Genomic DNA, 19,968 nt, shown 5'->3' with positions numbered 1-19,968 from the left:
TTTCTCCCCCCAGAGATATTTTTCCCCATCTTTAAATGTCCCTTGAGCACACACAGGAAACAGCACAAACTAAAACCAACATGCTCTTACACTGATTCCCAGTTTCTGAGAACCGTCTAGAAACTTTCCCATGCGAAGCTTCGGTTCTTCCGTTCGCTTTGCAAGTTAGAGCCTGCCCATTTGGGTGGGAGCAGAGACATGAGGTCAGCAGCAACACAAAGCCGATTGCCTGAGGTGACCTCCGTCCTCCAGCTCATCACAGTCAACACAAGCCAGAGGTTAAGCCAGTGTGGAATGTCCTGACTTAGGAACAGAGCCCTTCGAAGGCAGTGATTCTAACAAGATTCTACCATTCTCCTGGCCCCGCTCCGGTATTTGTGGCAGTGTAAGGGATAGACGGGAGGGCAAGAATCCTCGCTGGCTGAAGCTTCCAGAGTCATTAACCAACTCAATTAAGTGACACCCCCGGTCTCTCACATACATACGCTCCAACCAAGCTAACATTGCTGTAACTCAGACGAAGCCTTTATTTTCTCCTATGTTACCAAACATCACAGTCTAGATTCTGAAAGAGGCACTGAACAGCACAGGGGAGGGAGGGAAGGAATGACAGTCTTTCTGTAATCCATTCTGGTACCAGGTTCCTGTCTTTCTTCAAGAGCAGTCCTTTTCTGTAGCCCTATTAAAATCTCTGTAGTTATCTTAAGATGCTACACTGTGTCAAACCTCCCGCTCATAAAAACCTAAGGAATACACATGGGCAGCATGTGCCAAGCCAGCTGTGGGCCAGGGTTTCCCTGGTCTTCCTTTCTGTAGTCTGGGTACAAAGAAATCAAGATGTTTACCTGGCGTTTGTGCCTTTGCAGGACGTTTAAATGATGCCCCGACTCAAACCGATTCCCACTCTCAGCTGGGGTGATCTTCCCTTCAGGACAGGATGTTGTTGACAGTGAGAGCTGCCTGCCTGGGAATGCCTTTCTTTTTATAACACCCCTTGCGGTAGCTTGGCCCATTACCCGACCTGTCCTGCTATTTATATCCGGTCCCCACTCTCTAACCACTGTTAACGCTTTAAATCTCCAAGAGGTCTGTGAAGCCACGGCAATGCCCCTGCCACGGAGCACGCTCGGATCTGAACTCAGCCCTGAATTCCCTTGGGTGGGGTGGGGCGGGCAGTGGTCACTTCCCAACAATTGAGCCTTGGCCACTCACATGCCAGAGGGAAGGCTGGGCTGTCCACTATGAGAGGACACCCACGGCAAGGGGGTTTCATTTGTTCAACAGTGATGGAGATCACCACTCAACCAGCTGACTGCATTTCAGGTACTGCACCAGGCGTTTGAGATACACCAACAAGCAGAGCAGAGAACTGACTGAAGAGCGCTCACAATCTAGTGAACCACTGTGTGCCCGGACACAGCCAGGTGACAGCTGCTCAGAATAAACAAACACCTCGGAAGTCCAACGGGAACGCTGGTAGGGAGGGAGCTGGTGAGGCCGGCATCTAGAGCGCTTTGGGATAAGACACAGGGCTGGCTAGTTTTCTGTCGCCTTGACTCCAGCTAGAGTCATTTGGCTAGAGAGAACCCCAATTGAGACCCCCCCCAACATTAGTACATTTCATTCATTGGCTGGGATCAACCCGGCTCACTGTGGGTTGTCCTAGTCCCGGGTGCTATAAGAAAGCAGACTGAGCGAGCTGCGCGGAACAAACTGGTAAGCACCACTCCATGGCCTCTGCATCGGTTCCTGCCTCCAGGTTCCTGCCCTGCTTGAATTCTCGCTCTAAACTCCCTTAGTGACATCTGGACAAGGACAGGATGAGATAAACTCCTTCCTCCCCAGGTTGCTTTTGGTCATGGTGTGTTTTTCATTTCATTTTCTGAGACCGGGTTCCTCGCTGAACCTAAAACGACTTTGCTAGGCTGGTGGCTCCAAGGACCCTCCTGTCTCTGCCTGTCCCTGCCTCCCCAGCGCTGGGATTTATAGGTGCATTATTATTATTTATTATAGGTGCACAGCAGCACTCCTGATCTCTCTGTGGGCTGGGGATCTGAACTCAGAACTTCACGCTCACACAGCAAGTGCTTTGTGTCTCCTACCCTCTCATCTTTCTTTAAACAAGAAATTTGTCTTGGGGCCTGAGCGATGCCTCGCCAATTGAGAATACTGACTGCTCTTCCGGAGGAAACGGGTTTGGTTCCCAGAACCCAAATGGCAGCTGATAGTGGTTTGAATGAGAATAGCTCCAATAGGCACATATATTTGAATGTTTAATCCTGAATTGGTGGAACTGGAAAGACTAGGAGGTGTAGCCTCACTGGACGGGGTGTGCCACTGGGGATGAGCTTTGAGATTTCAAAAGCCCACACACCAGGCCTAGTCTCTGTCTGCTTCAAGCTTGTGGATCAATTGTGAGCACTCAGTTACTGTTCCAGCACCATGCCTGGCTGCCTGCCGCCATGATCCCTGCATAGAGGATAACTCTCTGGACCCATGAGCCCCAAATCAATGTTTTCACTTATTCATTGCTTTGGTCATGGTATTTTGTTACTGAGTAAAAATATCGCTATGACAGCTGCTCACAACCATTTGTTACAGAAGTCCCGGAGGATCTGGTGCCCTCTTTTGACCTCCAAGGGCACTGCAGGCATATGGTGCACAGACATTCATACACATAAAATTACAAAAACAAAAAACAGAAGCTGGTCTTTAAATTACTTATAGGTCTTTAAATTACTGTCATAGGTATTCTACTTAATTCTGTCCCACATAAGGGGAAACTGAAGAGCGTATAATGACACTGAGTTTGCACGTCATGATTCATTTATCTGGCGTTTGCTTTTTCCCCTGTGCATTAATTCATATGTGTGCAGGCATACAACTACCTTAATTTCTTATATCTGATTTGTTACCTGTGACCACATACAAACTGCCATTCTCATCCGTGGCATCAAGGTGATGTCTGTGGCTCTTTTGTCTATTGGTATGATTGATATTCTGATTAAAACATGCACTTACATCCAGAGACTGAGGAGGCTCGCCCCAGGAGCAGATTTAGCAAAGGCAGCAGGAGCAGAGAGCAAGGGGGCCCAGATTCCACAGCTGGGCAGCTGCTGACTGAGGTCCTGAGGAGGAGCCTTCTCCAACCTGTGCCTGCTTTCTGTTGTGGCTTGCAGGGAGACCTCATGAGCCAACTCTTTAACCAAACCCATTCCTTCACGTTTGATTTCTATGTGTTCTGTAAGGTTAATGTTAAAATAGCTCCCGCTGTTATCAGAGTGGAACGATTCATCCTGTACTATTCTATACAGACTAAGGTCTTGATTTCAAAAGAAGAACCAACAATGCACTTACACACTTTGTGGTACAGAGTTAGAGTCTCTGTCAGAGATCAGCAGGGTAGCTTCAGCAGAAGCTGAAGTTCTGACTTCATGTTTACTTATCCTAGTTGTAATAAGCAATATACTTTATTCGATGTCTAAGATAAAGCCTTCCCAGAATGCATAAAGTATTTATATAAATCATAACATTCATTTTACTTTTTTTATTTGAAGAATTGGTCTCTCTCTCTCTCTCTCTCTCTCTCTCTCTCTCTCTCACACACACACACACACACACACACACACACACACACACACGCACAAAACCATCCAGGCTTTTCATGAGAAGACAGCCAGGAAGAGAAGGACACTTGCGTAGAGGTTATGGGACAGCCAGCCACCCGATAATAAAATTGAAAGGGAACAAGTGTAGGCTCCCAGGACCAAGAAAAACATTCTAACTAGAACCTCCAATGACCACCTGGGCTTTAGTCTAAATTTGGGTGCCTGGGGGTGGTAAAAGTTACATAGGCTTTTAAAGTTCACAATATTTCAGTAGCCATATACAAAATAACTGGCTTCATCATGACACTTTCACAAGTGCAGATAATGTACCTTGTTCATATTCACCCTCATTCCCCCTTCTTATAAAAGCAAAGCTATTTATAATAACACTTATAATTCTATATTTTGGTTCCAATGTCCATCCTCTAATAAGTGGATAAACAGAGTATTATTCAACTGTTAAAAATAAGAAGTAATGGGGTTGGAGAGATGGCTCAGCGGTTAAGAGCACTGACTGCTCTTCCAGAGGTCGCAAGTTCAATTCCCAGCAACCACATGGTGGCTCACAACCACCTGTAATGAGATCTGATGCCCTCTGGTGTGTCTGTAGACAGTGACAATGTATTCATATAAATAATAAATAAATAAATAAATAAATCTTTAAAAAAAAGTAATGATGTATTTACATCGCATGACGTATCTGCAGGAACAGAGCATAAGGACGGTGTCTCCAAAGGTGTAAGAGGGACTGAGGAAGTCTGCTGATGAGTGTGGTTCCTTTCCAGGGCCATGGACGAGGCATCGAGGACATTTTCCTGGGAATTCTGCACCCACCTCCTCCCTCACCAGAGACCCTGTCACTCACTCACCTACAGTCCCCATAGCTGTGCCTTTCTCTGTGTCGCTTAACTATCATCATGGAATCAGAGCTGTCTTTGGTGACTGACTTCCTAGCATTCCTAATGCTCTGAAATTGCATGCGTGCTGCGTGCTGTGTGTCAGAAGCTCTAAAGATGGTCTCACATGCACTGGGAGTTCAAGCTGCCTCCATCCCGAATGCTGGGTTTACAGGCTGGGTTTTCAGACATATGCCACTATTCCCAGATAAGAACTACATGTTTTAATTGGAAAAATGTTGTAGTGTGTGAATACTGTCTCAAAGGGAGCTGTTTAAAAAACAAAAACAAAGATAACTTGTATTTACTTTATTTCCTATTAGTGTGTGAAAGCACTAACGTGGCTATGCCATGACAAGTACATATGCCAGTGACCACCAGGGGGCAGCAAAAGAACACGCTCTCTCCATTTCATAGGCTGCTCTTGGTTGAAATAAACTGGAAAGTCTTACTCAAAGAGGGGCTATAACAATCTGTTACAGAGATTGCCAGACTGCAGAGAGAGGGAAGATTGTCAGCCTGCTTCCCTGGCCGGCATAGTTGGTGGGTTCTCTGTTTGAGTGAACTTAGGAAAGGTGACAGAGGTGGGGGTGGGGGGTAAGGTGGTGGGGAGCCAGCTTCCAGTCTTCTATGAGAAGACAGCCAGGAAGAGAAGGACACTTGTGTAGAGGTTATGGGACAGCCAGCCACCCGATAATAAAGTTGAAAGGGAACAAGTGTAGGCTCCCAGGACCAAGAAACACATTCCAACTAGAACCTCCCAATGACCACACTTGCAGTGACTTCCAGGCAGCACACAGCCACTGCTCTCTCCTAAGACCCAGAGGGGGCAACAGAAACCAAGGACAGAGCACCCACTCAACAAAGACAAGACCAGATATCAGCACCTAGAATATCATTGCAGACTGAGATGCCTAGTTAAACTCCCAGATAAAGACACACCACCACCCAGGATGTCTCCACTAAAGCCCAGCAACCCTACAAGAGCAGGGCCTGAGAAATGTTATGTAGTCGGAGTACCAGACAAGGACTTCAAAATAACCTTCATGAATGTTAGAGGTCCTCAATGAGGAAATGAATAAGTCCCTTAAAGAAGCCTATGAAAACACAAACAATGTCACAAAATGAAGAAAACAGTTCAAGACCTGAAAGCAGAAATAGAATTGATAAAGAAAACTCAAACTGGGAAACTAGAAATGAAACACTCAGGAACTCAAACAGAAAACTCAGATGCAAGCTTCACCAATGGAATACAAGAGATGGAAGAAAGAACCTTGGGCATTGAAGACAAGACAGAAGAAAAGGATACTTCAGTCAAAGAAAATGTTAAAAAATTTAAAACTGCTGGCACAAAACATCTAGGAAATCAGGGAAAGTATGAAGAGACCAAATCCAAAGATACTAGAAATAAATGAATGAGAAGAAACCCAGGTCAGAGGCATAAGAATATATTTTCAACAAAATAATAGAAGAAAATTTCCCCGACCTAAATAAGAGAGTTCTATCAAGGTACAAGAAGCTTACAGAGCACCAAATAGACTAGGCCAGAAAATAAAGTCCCCTCAGCACATAACAATCAAAACACTAAACTTACAGAACAAAGAAAGAATATTAAAAGCTTCGAGGGCAAAATTCCAAGTAGCAACTTATCGGCAGACCTTCTAGAACAACATCTCACTTCTCGAAGGAGTCTCTAATCTCAAAGTATCTTTATTTGCAGATGATATGATAGTATACATACATGACCCTAAAGATTCTACCAGGAAACTCCTACAGCTGATAAACACTTTTACTAAAGTGGCTAGATACAAAATTAACTCACAAAACTCAGTAGCCTTCCCACACACAAATGGCAAACAGACTGAGAAAGAAATCAGAGAGACGTCATCTTTCATGATGGCCTCAACAATATATCTTGGGGTAGGTAACTCAGCAAGTGACAGATGTGTATGATAAACATCACTCTAAGATGCTGAGAAGAGAAATTGAAGATCTCTGAGTATGGCAAGATCTGCCATGCTTACAAATTGGTAGGATTAATATTGTAAAAATGGCCATCCCACCAAAAAGCAATCTACGGATTAAATGCAATCTCCGTCAGAATTCCAACATGATTCTTACACTTGTAAAGACAATTTTCAGCTTCATATGAAAGCATGCACTCACAGGTACACACACACACACACACACACACACACACACACACACACACAGCGAGAAGAGCTAAACGATCCTAAATGATAAAAGAGCGGCTGGATGCATCATCATCTCCATTTCAAACTGTACAACGGAGCCATAGTCATAGTCACGGCATGTTTTAAAATTTATTTTTATTTTACTGGCACAAAACAGAGATGTAGATCAATGGAACAGAATTGAAGAGGCAGAAATACATCCACACACCTGTGGGAACTGAAGACAACCTCGATGTCCATTGGTGGATGAATGGATAAAGAAAAACACGGTACATTTAGACAATACAATATTGCTCAGTCATAAAAAATGAAAATTTCAGGTAAACGAATGGAATTAGAAAAAAAAATGTGAGTGATGTAAGGTAGACCCAGAAAGACAGTCACAGCACATATTCACTTAGATGGGTGTTAGCTGTTAGGTCGCTGAGAAGCCAAGGTCCAGAGAACCACAGAAGTTAGGTAGAGAGTAAGGGCTTCCGGTTTGGGATTCCCGAGTGGGAGCGAGCGTCTGCGTCTCTGCGCCTGCGCACTTCTTGCGCTTTTTCTTTGGCCCCTTTTCTTGTTTGGTAGTTTTGTTACATTCCGACTTGTTTGGCTTTGATTTATTTTATCATTATTCTTTAGATCCCTGTTTTTCTAAGGAGAGACAAAAAAAAGGTGTGGATCCTGATGGGAGCAGAGGTGGGGAGGAACTGGGAGGAACATGGATGGGAACCTGTAATCAGAATATATTGTGTTTTAAAAACTCATTTTCAATAAAAGGAAAAAAGCTGGAGCGAACCTTTGTCCTCCCTTGGCTTCTGCTGATTTCCCGTGTTAGAAGCATCGTTTCTCCCCTCTAAGAGACCTTGAGGATTGTTTAGCTTTCCCCTCAAAAACAAAGGCAAAAGAAAAAACAAAAGTAAAACAGAAACTTCCAGGTGCCAAGGAATTCCTGAGGTTACCAGGCGGCTTCTCACAATTCCAACAACTCTCTCTGATCTAGAGAAAGGAGGCCCTTTTCTCTTCCCTAGAGCCTTCTCCTTATTCTTAGCACCACGCTGGACAAGCTATTCCCTCTTCCTCTCTCTGGTGAACTTCCTTGTTCTGGTATTTTCTACCTTTTCTCTCCTGTCTAAACCACTAGCAATTTAATCTTCAAGCTTAATGTAGCTATAGTTATAAACAGAGCTGATTTTCACCAAGGCAGAGAAAGAGTATCCACTCGAAATATTTTACTATTACTCCCTGTGTATACTGTATACTGTATGAACACCGTGTATACTGTAATGATGCTACCTTATTATATCTAAGATATGGGTGCTTTGTTAATGTACTGAAATGTGAACATGCTTAAAATTTTGTATACAGTCTCAACTGGCGAGACGACTGAGTAGTTCTGCTAAGCCTGATAACTTGAGTTTAATTTCAAGGACTCACATGATGAGGACGCCAATTCCTGCAGGGTGTCCTTTGACCTCCACAGAGCCATGGTGCTAATTCTCGAGAATACACACACACACAACTACTACTACTACTACTACTACTACTACTACTACTACTACTACTACTACTAATAATAATAATAATAATAATAATAATAATAATTTTAAAAGCCTTCTACATAATTCCAGTTCCAAAATAATTTTCAATAAAAGAATTTTTTTTTTTTTAGTGTTTTTCAAAGACAGCCTTGGCTGTCCTGGAACCCACTCTATAGATCAGGCTGACCTCGAACTCAGAAATCCCCTCACTCTGTAGACCAGGCTGGCCTCAAACTCAGAGATTTGCCTGCCTTGTGTTGGGATTAAAGGTGTATGCACCAGCCCCAGCAAAAACTTGGACAATACATGAATCACTACAAAATTTAAGTCAATCTTATGTGTGGAACTTATTTTCTCTCTTAACATCGCTGTTTCAAAGACACTTTTAAGCACGAGTTCTATAGTACATTACTTTCCTATTTCTTCTCTCCATGTCTCTATGTCAAACAGTTGCCAACACAGAAGTGTGTAACTGAAATCCTCAGTAGAAATCCCCACTCGACAGAACACCTGTGACACAAATTTTAGGTCCAGTTTCTAGTTTTTGAAACTGAATTCAGCTTTTTCACATCCTTACTCTAAGTTTCGAGTCTTGTCTTCCTAACTAAATCATAATTTCTCCAACTTCTTTGCCCACTGCTTGTCGCTTAACCAGCACCAGCTACAAAGAATACATTCGAGCTGCACGTGAGAGAATTTCAGTCAGCCATGTTTTTAGATCTTTCTGGGTTTTATCAAGTGCAGCATGTACGTACTAACACCCTAACAAGCCTTTATAATGGCTAATCCAGTACGCCTGACCCACAGTGTTTTGGTGCTGGAGAACATACCCAAGGCCAGCAAACACTCCACCAGTAAGCCAGATCCCCAATTCCTGAGCCACGAATGCTGAGGTAGCAGTAAATGAAACAGATATTGCTCCAGGGAGCTAAGGGGAAGCAGTCAATCAGATAGTGAGTTAGCGGGGAGATAAAGAAAAAGCACTGTGGGATGAGCAGGATTAGAAGTATGCAGTGTGGGGACTGAGGGCATTTTGTATTAAATAGAGTGGGTCAAGTGAGGTTTCCCAAAGGGCCTGATCTAAGCAAATGGAGGGAGGGAGGGAGGGAGGGAGGGAGGGAGGAAGACAGGGAGGGAGGGAGAGAGGGAGCTGAGGTTTCATGGAGGAAAATTACTTCCATCCAGAGGAGATCTGTAACTACCTCTCCAACTCCCGGTCACCACACACCTACTGAGAGGACTCTGACGGGACCTGGTGAAGAGGAAATTGAAAGGTTTCAGGACCTTTAGTTTTATTTAATTTTTAGTGCTGTGATTGGTTTACTGGGAAGCTCTCGAGGCTTGGGACAACGGAAGTATCTACATCTATTTTTGAACTTGACATTTCATGACGTCTAAATATAGATCAATTATCTGTGATGAAAGTTTGGTATGGAGGTTGGGATTTGGCTCAGTGGTAGAGCTTGCCTAGCAAGCGCAAGGCCCTGGGTTCGGTCCCCAGCTCCGGGGGAAGAAGAAGAAAAAAAGTTTGGTATGCAAATGCTAAGAGCTGTCAGTATAAAATCTTGAAGGATTTCAAACACAGTAAGAATGTATGTGCCCTTTAGATTCAATGGTTTAAATAAGAAAATTAGTAATATTAATTTCACTTCTTTCCTCCTCTTTCTCCTCTTCCTTTTCCTCCTCCTTCAAATGTGGCTCCGGGACAGATTTTTTTCCTTTGGTTTGTTGAGATAGGGTCTCTGTAGTCCTGGCTGGTGTGAAATTTGCTATGTAGATCAGGTTGGCCTCTTGGGACAGTCTCCAGCTAAACTCAAGTACTGGGATTGTAGGCGTGAGCTACCACCTGACTCAGAAAGTTTCAAAATATCCAGGTAGCTAATGTTTTTGTTGTTGTTTGTTTGTTTGTTTGTTTTTTTTTTGAGAGTCTCTTGTAGCCCACGCTGATTTCCAATTCGTCTTATAGCTCAGGATGAGCTTGAATTTCTCATTCTCACCTCCTCTGCATCTCTGCCCCCCCCCGCCCTCGCCCCTGCTCCTGCCCCTGCCCCTGCCACAGCCTCTGCCTCTCCAGTGTTGGGATTGCAGGCATGTGCCACAGAGCCTGCTTTATGCAGTCCTGTGGATCAAACCCAGGGATTCCTTTATGCAAGGCAAGCCCTTCCCCACCTGAGATTCCTTTCTAGCTTCTTTTCTGTTTGGGGTTTGTTGTTTGTTTGTTTGTTTGTTTGAAACTCCTCTTGCTTCACCTTGCCTAGGATACTATGGTTCTTTTATTCAGTGCTGTGGGCAGGCCAGGCAGTGAGTGGAGTGCAGGAGGTGTCAGATGCCGAGGCCTGTTCCTGCCAGGGCTTCCTGGGTCGTTTATGCGTTTTTGGAATGCCATCTGGGCGTGGCCTGCCACAGGAAGTCCAGGCTTCCCTGCTAGACACTATCTTCCAGGTAAGCCTCAGGTCGGTAAGCCCTTGTCCATCCACCGCATGTGGCTGTAAGTTACAATATGCATACCATGAAGAGCTGGAAAGTCACTTCCTTAGCTCACAGAGAAATTCTGAACCACTCTTCCAGTGGGTCTCTCACAGGAAAATGTGGATGGATGTACAACAGGGTTCGCTGTGCACATGAAGACTTCCATATCTCGTGGAAAGAGGTGAGTTATAACCACGCATGCCTCAAGGAAGGACGAACTGGAAGAATGTGGAGGCAGGTTCCCCACAAGCCTGCGCTATCAGGGCCACAGACTGAAGCAGGCCGGTTCCTTCCTCTTTGATCCCCACAGTCTCTTCTGCTGTCTTCTTCAGTTCAGCCTTTTTCTTGCTTTTTGTTTGTTCATTTTTAAGACATCGTTTTTCTGTATAGCCCTGGCTGTCCTGGAACTTGCTCTTTAGACCAGGCTAGCCTCAAGTTCAGAGAGCGCTAGGATTGAAGGAGTGAACGACAGTATCGGGTTCCACTTTTACCATTTTTATCTGAAAAAACATTTCTTTCTCCACAGAGTACAAAATGGGGTGGAAAACAAGAAATGGCAACTTGTGTTCAGCTGTAAGGTGTCTGAAAACGACAGGGACCGAGGACAAAGCCAGGGGGAGGCAGGACCTAATTTATCCTAGGTACCTCCTAGATAAGAGCTGACCATGCAAAGAAAGCAGCTTTCCCTTTCGGCCAGCACCCTGTCTTCTTTAAGGCACTATTAAAGAAGTGAACCATTGCACAGCCTGAAGGAAAGACTGAGCTCTTCCCTGAGCTTCAGCAATGTGGTAATCAAACGGGCAATTACTGCCTCTGTTCCCGAAGCTGGAAACCCCCAAGAAGTAACTGTTGTGGGAACGTCGGCCAAACTTAAAAGAAAACTAAAGATAACTTACTGCTTTTTAGAACTGTGTTCCCTTCTGAAACAGGAAACCTTAACTTTTAGAAGAGAGGAAGTAAATCTAGCAGGCAGGGACAATCCCTGTGTGTGAGGGTGGCAGACGGTGACCAGCCTGGGTCTGGGAGCATTGGCTTAGGACCAATACTTGCCTGCCCCCCCTTTCCCCTCTCCCTGCCCCTCCCTCTCCCCCCTCCTTCTTTGCCTCCCTTTTCCATTTTATTTCACACAGGGGAAATGAGGGGGAAGGACTGACAACAGACTTGGCTCCTGATTTAAAGGACCTCACAAAGTGAACTGTCACCATTTTAGCATCTAGAAACCAAGTTCTAATTCCTTAAGGACTGACTCCCATCTTAAGATTTCTTGCACATGACTGCACCCACAGTCCCTCCGCCCTTTTGTGCTAGTGGGATGTATCTAATTAGCTCTGTAGGCCTCATTTCTTTGTCAAGCAAGTGCAAACTTCAGAGCTGAGTCTTACGCAATCGCCTGTGTTTTCTCTTAACTAAACTTCTACCCTTAACTATGCAACGTTGCTATTTCCTTTTCTACGTTAAGTCACTTAGTTCTTTGACTTAGCTGCCCATACAATCTGGAGCGGCCTGAACACACAGTTAGACAGCTCAGTGGTAGACAAAGGACGGCACATCTTTTTCTTCTGAGATCTCTGCACATGGGAAAGCAAACTGAGAACAGATAGACAAAAAGCCACTTCCAGGTTTGTACTTAGAAAATACAAGAAAGGCTCAGCTGATACTCTTTTAATGTTAAGGCCAAGAAACAACCTTAAAAACATTTGTAGGTATTAAGAAACAACAACAACTGCAGACCAGGAGTGGGGTTGCATGTTAATCCCAACATTCAGCAAGTCACTGTGAGTTCGAGGCCAGCCTGGTGAAAGCCAGGACAGCCATGGAGGCTGAGGCAGGAGGATTATGAATATGAGGCACAGTCAGGACTATGATAAGAAAAAGAGAGAAAGGAGGAGGGGACGGAAGGATCAAACTAAAAGAGCCAGGACCTCTGTTAGTTCTTAAGCAAGTGTGTGCTATGATACCCCACCCTCTCCACAAACTAAAAACACACAAAAACAACAAAAAACAAAGCAAAGCCACGAGTCGCTTCTCTTTAAAAATTTAACTCAGCACCCAGGGAGAAAAAGCCGTAACTATAGCAACATGCGGGTTCTGCAGTGGCCGGGACTGTCCCGCGCTCTGCTCTGCGTATAAATAGATGGGAAATCTCTTTTACTTTTCTCACCTTCTAAGTGATTAGGGTATTTTTGCCCCAAGAAAACAGAAAGATCGAGATGAATATGTCTGAGCCTATGCATGAATCCGCAGTGACTGATTCCTAAAATTGTGACGGTTATCAAGTCTCTAAGTGCTAATGTATGCATTCTACCAACTTTCCATCTACCTAATTCTTAGAGTAACACACCAGCTAGACCATACACACGCACGTGACAAAAGGCATTCAGGGACATCGAAGCTCTCTTAAAAGTGACAGCGAGTGTTGATTTTACTGTATTTTCAAATGTTTAAGAGTATATCAACTCTATGACTTACTATTATGTCCCTGTTTCGCTGTGTGTGTTTTAAAACTAAGCAGCTGGAGCACTAAACTGAAACAAACAAAAAACAAAAAACAAAAATGGCCAAGTGCAGATTCCAGCCCAGCTGTTTTCTAGCCATGTGCGGTGTTGTACATGGGTCTTTCTCCCTGTACACACACACATCAAGTGGGGACAGTGGGTCCCCTCACTGTACTATGGATGAGAGAGAGAGAGAGAGAGAGAGAGAGAGAGAGAGAGAGAGAGAGAGAGAGAGAGAGAGAGGAAGAGGAAGGGAGAGGGAGAGGGAGAGGTGAGCATATATTGGGCACAAAGTAAATGTGAAGAGGAGAAGAAATGTCTGGCTAAAAGAAAGTGGTTTGGGAACATTTCAAACTGAAGTGCAGAGAAGGGCATCAGAGGACCAGGACGGGGGCCTCTGTGCCTGGGAAAGTGAACTTTTTTTTTTTTTTTTTTTTTTTGTTTTTTTTTTTTTTTGGGGCTGGGGACCAACCAGGGCCTTGCGCTTGCTAGGCAAGCACTCTACCACTGAGCTAAATCCCCCAACCCTGAAAGTGAACTCTTAATGTGGACATTAGGAAGTGACATGGGGGCCTAGAGAGATGGCCCAGCTGTGGAAAGCACTACTGTTCTCGCAGAGCGCCTTGGTTTGACTCCCAGCACCAACATGGCGGCTCACAACTGTCTGTATGCCTGCTCCTGGACTCTAGGCATAGGACATGCACTTGGTGCACAGACACACATGCAGGCAAAATACTCATACACGTAAAAAAATAATTAGCAAAACCTTCGAAAAGAAAATGACACAAAGGTGCTGACTTTCGACCTGGGCACCAAGGCATGCCCACCAAGGCATGCCCAGCCACAAACAGCCACAGAGCTCATGGCTGAGCAGCTGCCACACAGGACCCTGGCTTAACACCTGGGAATGGTTCTAGCAACCGGTCACACGAGCTTGGTGATCCACAGCTCCCAGTCAGGAGAGCGTTTCTGCACTGACTGTCTTTATTTCAGGTAACTTGTAGAATTCCCTTTAACCTCGGCACCCCTTCCCTATAAAGTCATGCACAGTGTCATTGTCTTTGGATCACCCTTTCAGAGATATCTGACCCCATTTCCACAGATTTCAATCATTAGGCACCATATAAAGTCCTTGCTATGGTTTCCAGGTTTCAACTAGTGGTCATCACAAGCACTATGCTATCTAATTTTGAAACTTTTTGAGCTAACTCCTCTCACTTCCTCCCTTAACGGTAACATCATTTGTAACCATGATGCAATTCCCCAGAGCAGGGAATGAACAGCAGTGCCACTACGAACCAAACGTCAGACCAAACGTGCCTCTGGTGTACTTGTTCTAGGATCTGATCCAGGACTCCTCGGTGTAACAATCCTTCCTGACAGATATGAACTTAATAAGGTGATCAAAGTGTTATCAGTAAGTCATTCAAAGTCACAGCGCTCAATACAACATTTAGAAGAAAACGTCATTTCATAATTCTCTTGTTAAAAACAAGCGTATTCTGGGAGGACATTCTAAAACACTGTTTGATACTCTTTAGAAGCGTCATTTCTACATTTTAGTCTGCATGCACCTGGTGTGTATGTATTAATGAACACATGCACAGGCCTGTTCATGTCAGTGTAGGCACACATATGCCACAGCATACACATGGAGGACAGCCCCGAGGGCTGCTCCTTGCTCTCCGCTGTGTTTGAACAGGACGTCTTTGCTGTTCACAGTGTGTAGTCTAGACTAGCTGGTTTGTGAGATTCGGGATTCTCCTCCCTCTGCCTCTAATCTCAACGTGGGAGCACTCAGGTTACAAAGGAGCACTACTTCCTCTGGCTTCGTGCTCTTGAGATCCAAACTCAGGCCAACTGCTTTACCCACTGAGCCAACTCTATGGCCCTGTCTGTCTGTCTGTCTGTCTTCCTTCCTTCCTTCTCTTCCTTTTACTCTTTAAGAGTACAAATTATCTTTTGTGTGCATGCTGCAGGCGTTTCCGTGGTGGATGAATGCGAGTGTGGATGTGTGAGCACTTGTGTGATGTCTAATGTCTTCACTCACTCTCCATCTCGCTTTCCGAGACAAGAGTTCCCACTGAATCTGGTCAGCAGCTCATCAATTTACCTGGACTGGCCAGCCGATGAGCTCAGGGATTGACTCATCAGTACTGCTCCAGCACTGGGGTCATGATATGCCAGGTCCCCTATACACTGAGCTATCTCCCCACATGTGAGTTCTATTTCTAACAAATATCCATCTGTGATCAGATACCAAAGTGTGGCTGCCTTTCTTCTAAGTCTAATTAACAGGTGGTTCCCACTTATCAATGGTGCCTAATTCAAGTTTCATTTGAAAACTCTGTCTTTTCTACTAATTTTTCTCATGATCACTAGAATGTTTATTTCCAAATCACCGTGAGGTAACTATTCTGGCCGGCTAGCCTAGAAAGCTGATCTACTTTTCTTTTTTTCTTTTTTCTTTTTTTTCTTTTTCTTTTTTTATTAACTTAAGTATTTCTTTTTTCTTTTTTTTTTTTTTTTTTTTTTTTGGAGCTGGGGACCGAACCCAGGGCCTTGCGCTTCCTAGGCAAGGGCTCTACCACTGAGCTAAATCCCCACCCCCCCTAAGTATTTCTTATTTACATTTGAGTGTTATTCCTTTCCTGGTTTCGGGCCAACATCCCCTAACCCCCCCCTCCCCTTCTTTATGGGTGTTCCCTCCTCATCCTCCCCATTGCCTCCCCCAACAATCACGTTCACTGGGGGTTCAGTCTTAGCAGGACCCAGGGCTTCCCCTTCCACTGGTGCTCTTACTAGGCTATTCATTGCTACCTATGAGGTCAGAGTCCAGGGTCAGTCCATGTATAGTCTTGTTGATCTACTTTTCTAAGGAGAAAATCCTCTAGGTCTCAACCTGAGATGTGAAGCTGCATTTATTCGCTGTCCCCTCAGCTTGATGAGCAAGACCACCTTTGTCTCTTCCCTGGTCCCTCCACTCTCAATTGATTTTCTGCTCCTGTTGAACAGTAACTTGGATGATTAGCAACCTCCTAGTCTGGATGCTTCGCTTGCCCGAAGCCTGCGACTCCTTTCTCTTCCTCCAGCCTCCGATTCCCATCTCAAGAACTATTTTGGAGTCTCTGGGTTTAGGACCTGTTTATAGGCCTTGTGGCTTTCCAGGCTCCACTGAGGAACCCTGCACGTTATATAGATTTGGGGAAAACCCCACAGCAACAAGTGAAAATCTATCCCTACTAGGTTAGCCTTACAGACTCAGTGTGCTACCTGGGTATCCTCTCATTTTATATTTTATATTTTTAATATAAACTCTAAAGGTTCTAGAGGTTCCACTTCATTTCATGTGTATGGGTGTTTAACCTACATCCCTGGGATGAAGGGAGAGAGAATACCTGGGGTGGCCGGGGCTCTAAGAAAGGATTTGAAATGAAAGTGGCCAGTGGGGAAATACAGTGGACTTAGGAGGGAGCCAGTTCCTCGTCTGCTTCTCCCCCACTGGCTATGGAAGGTCTCTTACAGTCAGGAGCTGACATGCTTAGTTAAACATCAGCTCCTGACCATTTCAACCAAGGGTCAACAATAGCTCTGTCACCTTTCTCCTTGTTTGTAGGACGTGCACTGATGTTCTTGTCACCGCTGGTCAAGATGGAGACACAGAAGGTAGATAAAACCAACAGAGACCACACTCAGCTTCCTGCTCTGATCTTTGTCAGGGAGGCCTTGGCATTTGAGGTCTCCCTTCCTGCCTATTACAACAGAGAAGGAAGGAATTCTCCAGCGCCATTCACCTCTGCTACTGACCCTGCCTCTCCTGGGTTGTTTTCAGTGGCTAAGATAGCATTGCACACATGCTTGAATCCTTGTTCTCTTCTTTAAGTAGAAGAAGATGTGCTTTTCTTACTGAGATACGGTGTGCACTTGATAGCACACTGGAGACAGCAAGCAAGCAATAGCCATTATGTGGCTACCCAGCCACCAACAGGTACAGACGCCAGGTCAGAGGTGGGCAACAAAGCTTGAAGGAGAGCATTCTCTGGCCACACTTTCATTACTCATTTTTCTAGGCAGTAAAACCAGGAGCTAGGAAGCTAGGGCCACAGGGGGCAAAACACAGTGTGGGTCTAAGGCAGTACAGGAAGCAGGGAGATGACAGGACTCTTTTGTTTACTTTATTTAAAAAGAAATATACTCAATTAAAAAAAACACTAAACGCATAGCTTCTCTAAGTATTTAAAAAGTTATTCTCGTCTTGAATGCAAAAGTCAGTTAAATTGGATATAATAAAATGTCGCAATCACAACAATGTCCTTCTAAACTCCTTTGTTACATTTCTGAGTAGATCTCTTAGGTTACAGAAGTCTAGTTAACTTTCAGTTCAGACTGGCAAACCACACGTGCCGGAATGTTCCCTATACCTGGTTATTTGAATCAGAGCCTATTAAAACACAGGAAGTCCAACGCGGTATCATACCTTGCACGCATGGCTCTTCTCATATTCACGTGCAGAACTCGTCCCTTGAAGCAAGATCCTCCAACTAGACCAGCAGTGGTATCACCCACATCTGCTTCCCCGACCCTCTCTCCTGCCCAGGGCTGCCCCATAACTGAGCCCGCCTTGTTTGCAATGCTGCTCACTGCTACTCTCCCGAGTGCTAACAATAGCCATGCTGTTTCCCAGCTTGGAAAATTAACATGAACATCGACAGTGCCCTGCAGTCATGCTCCGATCTGGGTGGCCACCAGAAGGCCACGCATAGAGACGCCTTTGTTGGGTGGAAAATGCTCTCTCTGAAGCTTATGGTGACACTGAAGTTGTTTTGTACTACATACTGTCCCTGGCTCAAATACATGCAAAAGACAGCAGACTCCCAGAGTGTGAGGGACACAGGAAAGAGGGACGGTCTGACCAGGAACGCTAGAGAACACAAAGGCGCCCCCTGTGTTTGGAATTGTTTCTCCATTTCGTTTCATGTGTATGGGTGGTTAGCCTGCATGTATGTCTGTGTACTATGTATGTGCTGGGTGCCCTCAGAGACCAGAAGAGGGCGCTGGTCTAGAGTCAGAGATGATTGAGTCACCATGGAGGTGCTGGGGACTAGACCTGAGTTCTTGGTTCAGTAGGAAAAGCCAGTGCTCCTAACCACTGCTCCATGACTCCAGCCCTGGGTTCTGAGTTTTGGCACATGGTCTTTTGAACTAACCTGAAGCTCTAAATCAATTAGTCTTTAGACTTATGTCCTCTTCTTTCTTTCACAATTACTTAAAAATACATTTTAAAAATAAAATAAGTGAACGGCTTTGGCATGGGTTAATCATGTGTGAATATGATTAGCTTGGTAGTGAATTTCATAAAGTAACATCCCAAGACAAACGAATCAGATCATGCATAAAACAATGTTGATGTACTGTGCTTCCCCCAGGTTTTTTGTTTGTTTTTTGTTTTTAAAGCAATGACTACTATTTTATCTGATAATTTTTCTTCTAAGATAAGGTAGAGAAATATTCAGCTCAAACTCTCTTTGCTCAAACTCAATTTCCAAAAGCAATGAAAGCATGCAGTTTAAAAAACAACCATAGCTTAACAGAGCAAAATACACAGTAGATTGAACACAGCCAGACCAGCACGAACTGGACTGATCCACTCTCAATAACTGTTTATCAGGAGCTGAGGTCATGGCTCAATGCATCAAACATTTGCCTGGTAAGGAAGAGGACTGGATTCCACATCCCAGAACCCACATAAAAGCCAGGCAGACATGACAGGGCTCCCCTAGTCCCAGTGCTGGGGCATCCGCTGGGCAGACCCAGGGCACTCTGGGTAATAAGCCAGAATTGGCAAGCTCTGGGTTCAGCAAGAGAGCCTGCCTCAACCAATAAAATGGAGCAATCCAGGAAGACACTCAACATCAACTTCAGGCCTCCGTACGCATACATATGTGCATCCAATGACATCTGAGCTCGCATGCACACAAACAGCTTTTCAAATCTCCGATCACTGGAAGCCGAAAGCTGTCTCTCTAAAGTGCCTCCCTTTAGCGCCAGACTCGGCACAGACTCTGGCACTGTTCGTGTGAGCTGAGCCGAAATTGGGACTACATCCCTTCTGAGATGCTGGCAAGGCTGGAGACCATGACTCATAATGGTTCTCTCAAGCATGCTGTGGTCAGTCAGACGGTGATGACTACTGAAACTGCCCCTCGTTTCTGTGCATATGCCCAATGGGGCAACGTCTGGGACAGCACATATCAAACATGAAGTGGTGATTCTGAAATGGACCATGACAGATAGATCTATTTCAGATATCAGACAGCATAAGCAGAATACCCTTTCTGAAAACATTTTACGTCAGATTACCAGGAGATTAAGTTCAGAAACAGCTTTTTCCAAAAATCACCCACACTCTGGGGCTCTTTTTGGCAACAAGAAAATGCACCATTTTCTCCATGTTTAGTGGACTTTTGGGTTTATATGATTTATTTCTAGTTTCTATTTGTTTCCTTCATTGTGGTCTTACTCAGGGTCTGACAGACACTTTGAACATGGTGTATAGGGTTTCTCTGACTTCGGGGTCAGTATTTTAATGTAAGGAAACCACGGTGTTAATGTCTTAACAACAACAACAACAAATTCAGCACCAGCTCTTTAAAACCACTGTGTTGTTGTATAAAGGAACAGCAGGTGTTGAACTAACGCAGGTTAAAGGATCTGGGTTTGGCTATCACCGTCTTCGGTCCGCGCATGCCAATTTGGACTTCTGGCAATCTTTCCCATAGGAG

The sequence above is a fragment of the Rattus rattus genome, chromosome 11 (genome assembly GCF_011064425.1).
Source record: "Rattus rattus isolate New Zealand chromosome 11, Rrattus_CSIRO_v1, whole genome shotgun sequence".
In the NCBI taxonomy this organism is placed as follows: domain Eukaryota; kingdom Metazoa; phylum Chordata; class Mammalia; order Rodentia; family Muridae; genus Rattus; species Rattus rattus.
This window is presented reverse-complemented; position numbering follows the sequence as displayed.